Source organism: Sciurus carolinensis, chromosome 1 (genome assembly GCF_902686445.1).
Source record: "Sciurus carolinensis chromosome 1, mSciCar1.2, whole genome shotgun sequence".
Lineage (NCBI taxonomy): Eukaryota > Metazoa > Chordata > Mammalia > Rodentia > Sciuridae > Sciurus > Sciurus carolinensis.
The window spans coordinates 176,782,283-176,786,433 of record NC_062213.1 but is presented as its reverse complement, the minus strand read 5'-3'; the positions used below and the strand labels follow the sequence as shown (position 1 = coordinate 176,786,433).

The 4,151-nt window shown below is 43.1% G+C and overlaps 1 pseudogene; it reads left to right on the top strand.

Moving 5' to 3' along the window:
* The first annotated feature begins 675 nt into the window (after positions 1-675).
* LOC124958739 (serine/threonine-protein kinase Sgk1-like) lies at positions 676-1,988 on the top strand (annotated as a pseudogene).
* Positions 1,989-4,151: the final 2,163 nt, after the last annotated feature.

Sequence of the window (4,151 nt, the reverse complement as noted above, 5' to 3'; positions counted from 1 at the left end):
GAAAGATGTCTATAGTTCTGATAACTTAGAAGTTGAGACTGCTTCCTGGCCATTGCTAATAAACCCACAGGTGGAGGAAAGGTGACTGTACTGACTGGAGGGATTGGTTTCTATTACCAGGGGGAAATTGGTTTGCAAGGGGGGCAAGAGGGACTATGTTCCTTGTACTCCTTTGATCAACAGAAATTCTCAATGAAAGTGTAGTCACCAAATAAAGAGAGGGACTCCAAGTACTCAGATCCAACAAGAATGTAGGCCTGGGAGACCTCACCAAGTAAAGAGCCCAAACCAGCTGTGGAGTTGGTCAAGGATCATATGAACATCGGATGGATGTTAGAAAAATGAAAGCCTTGATTACCAATTTAGGTCTTAAGTTGAGCTACAGAAGTACAGATGAAAGAAGCTATGCTTTGTTATATTATGTACCCCTCATCCTTTCCTGTCCCCTGTTACCTTATGTGAAGAACATTGTTAGTGGCTCACATTTTAGGTTGTTGGTTAGAATGGGACCATATTGGCATTATCCCAATATGGTATAGTAGCCGAGGGAAAGCATGTTTCTCTTGTGTTGGTGAGAGGAACTCTTCATCCACACAAAGGGTAAGAGTAGATGTGCAGAGTGTAGGCCAAGCTGGTCTCCTGTCAGCAAATTTTCTCTGTGCTCTCTCGGTGGCGATGACGGTGAAAACCAAGGCTGCTGGAGGCACCCTCACATACTCCAGACTGAGGGAAATGGAAGTGATTCTCATCACTTTCATGAAACAGAGGAGGATGGGCCTGAATGACTTTATTCAGAAGATTGCCAATAACTCCTAGGTAGGCAAACACCCTGAACTTCAGTCCATTCTGAAAATCTCCCAGCCTCAGGAGCCTGAGCTTAGGAATACCAACCCTTCTCCTCCACCAAGTCCTTCTCAGCAAGTCCTTGGTCCATCATCCAATTTTCATGATAAGCCATCTGATTTTCACTTCTTGAAAGTAATTGGGAAAGGCAGTTTTGGAAAGGTTCTTCTAGCAAATCACAAGGCAGAAGAAGCATTTTATGCAAAGTCTTGCAGAAGAAAGCAATCCTGAAAAAGAAGGAGAAGCATATTATGTTGGAGTGGAATGTTCTACTGAAGAATGTGAAACACCCTTCCCTGGTGGGCCTTCACTTCTCTTTCCAGACTGCCAACAAACTGTACCTTGGCCTAGACCACGTTAATGGAGGAGAGCTGTTCTACCATCTCCAGAGGGAGCCCTGCTTCCTAGAACCACAGGCTCGCTTCTTTGCTGCTGAAATAGCCAAAGTCTTAGGTTATTTGCACTCTCTGAACATCGTTTATAGAAACTTAAAACCAGAGAACATTTTGCTAGATTCATGGGGACACATTGTCCTTACTGACTTTGGATCTGCAAGGAAAACATTGAACACAATGGCACGACATCCACCTTCTGTGGCTCACCTGAGTATCTTGTACCTGAAGTACTTCATAAGCAGCCTTATGACAATACATATAATTATGTATTGTATAAAGAACAGGACAGTGGATTGATGGTGCCTGGGAGCTGTTTTATATGAGATGCTGTATGGCCTGCCTCCTTTTTATAGCCAAAGCACAGTCAAGATGTATGATAACATTCTGAATAAGCCTGTCCAGCTAAAACCAAATATTACCAATTCTGCAAGACACCTCCTGGAGGACCTCCTGCAGAAGGACAGGGCTAAGAGGCTTGATGCCAAGGATAATTTTTTTGGAGATTAAGAATCATGTCTTCTCCTTGATTAACTGGGATGGTCTCATTAATAAGAGATCATGCCCCCTTTTAACCCAGATATGAGTGGGCCCAGCCACCTGTGGCATTTCGAACCCGAATTTACTGAAGAGCCTGTCCCCAACTCCATTGGCAGGTCCCCTGACAGCATCCTCACCACAGCCAGTGTCAAGGAAGCTGTGGAGGCTTTCCTGGGCTTCTCATGTGCACCTCCCGTGGACTCTTTCCTCTGAACAGCCTTAGGCATGGTTTTGAAGGATTTCATGTGTTTTAAGTGTTTTAGTCAGCCTTTTGGCCGGGCTGCCAGCTGACAGGACATCTTAAAAGAGAGAATTTGCACATCTCTGGAAGCTTGGTGATTCTGCTGCACACTGCTTGCTGGAAGCTTTTCAAAGAGCACACCCTCCTCTCAGCGAGCTGGTGAGGTTTTCATTTTTATACTTCCTTCCAACGTGGTGCTATTCTGAAATGAGCATTTTAGTGCCACCCTAGACAGATGCAAGGATCATGTTAGGAGGAAGATGCTGATCTAAGAAGGATCTGCTGTGGGTCTGTCTGGGCTGTGTTAATGAATATTCTGAAATGCGACTTTTCTGCTGAGATCGTGTTAGCTCCAAAGCTTTTCCTATCTCAGAGTGTTTCAGTTCTTTATTTTTCCTTGTGGGTATACTATGTGAACAATGGTATGAGTGTAGTGTGCCTGATCACAGATTGACTTTGTTATAAGCATCAGTGGGACACTACAAGCAGGACACTACAGTGTGGGGCATTGTTTGTTTCTTCCATATTTAGAAGATAAATTTATGTGTAGGCTGTTTTTTTATAAGATGTTGTTCATAACTAAAATTTATCAAAACAGTCTTACAATGACTTGTAGCCGATGCTTAAAAGAAATCATTGCTGCTGCAAATATTTCTTGAAATGACTTTTATGGATCAATTCCCCAGTTGTTGAAGCCATTGGTGTTTTCATTGCTTAAAATGTCACCTGTAAAATGGGCATTATTATGTGGGTTTTTTTTGAGGGGGGTGCTCCTGATAATTTTATGTATTGCATAAAGAAGATGTAGACATTGGGTTATAACACTAGTATATTTAAACTTACAGGCTTATTTGTAATGTAAACCATGATTTTAATGAGCTGTAATTAACATGATTATAATATGTATAATCCCTCCTTCCTACCACACAACCTTTTTTGTGTGCAATGAACCAATTTTGGTTTGCAATAAAACCTTGAAAAATATTTACAAAAAAAAAAAAAAAAGAGTGGATGTGTAAGGACTAAAGGAGAGAGCTACACTATACTCTTTCATCTGGTCTCATCCTTCCCTATCCTGCTCTGTGCACTTGGAACCTACACAGAATACAGCAATGAACGCTCTTGCCCTCTCACTTACAATCGAATTGAGCCAATGAGAGGCAATCAGAGACTTGAAAAGCATGAGGAAAGTGATGTTGGCTTCTTACCCTGCAGGTCTCCTCTACTGAAGGCCACAGTTCTTTCCAGGTAACTCCGTGAAAGCACTTTCTCCACTCACCTCTCTCTTTCTCCTTCTCCTCCCAATAACCACCTCTTTCTCTTATTCCCTCAGGTCCAGGAGTAGGTATGATCCTCTTCAGGTACAAGCCTTTAGGTATCATACTGTTTCTTGGTTCTTTTCTTAAATCCAGTCCATACTTTTGTATAAAATTTCTCTTTATTAAATATAACTCATATTATCCAAATTAAGTGTTGTTTTCTGTAAGCGTTCTGACCATTACAAATCTGAGCTTTCTGTTAAACATTCTGGTAAAGATGTTGGGCATTCAATTAGATATGTCTACATCTGTATATACCCACACCCATTTGTAGGTAGATATTGCTCCAGGAGAGATATCTAGGCTAAAGATGAAGTTGGATAGTCAAAAGCATACAGATGTATTTCAAGATGGCAGACTGGAGGGTGACTGCATCTCCTGTCGCTCCAGAACTCAGGATTCAAGAAGGGAAGGTATAGAGAGACTCTGACCAACTCAGAGACGCTTGGTGAGTCGCTCCCAATGGACGAAGATCAGCTCAGGCGGCAGGCCGGGACAGTGGGCAGATTCTTGGAGCAGGGCAGAGCAGTGAGAGGCTTTCCCGAGCAACCCTGCTCCATCCAGCAGCAGGCCCTGTCCGCAGCCATCTTCTCCGAGCAGACCTGCTCAGTGAGAGGCTTTCCGAGCACACCCAGTTCCCAACCCTGCACCCAGCAGCAGGCCAGGGGCAGCTTTCTTCGGAAGCACTGCATTATCAAGTTCCTCCAAGACTTCAGGCTACTGAAGGCTAGGAGGTGATATACTGGAAATCTTCAGGGACACTATAAGCCAAAAGCATACAGATGTTTTTTATAGCTATGGACCTACGTAAAAACA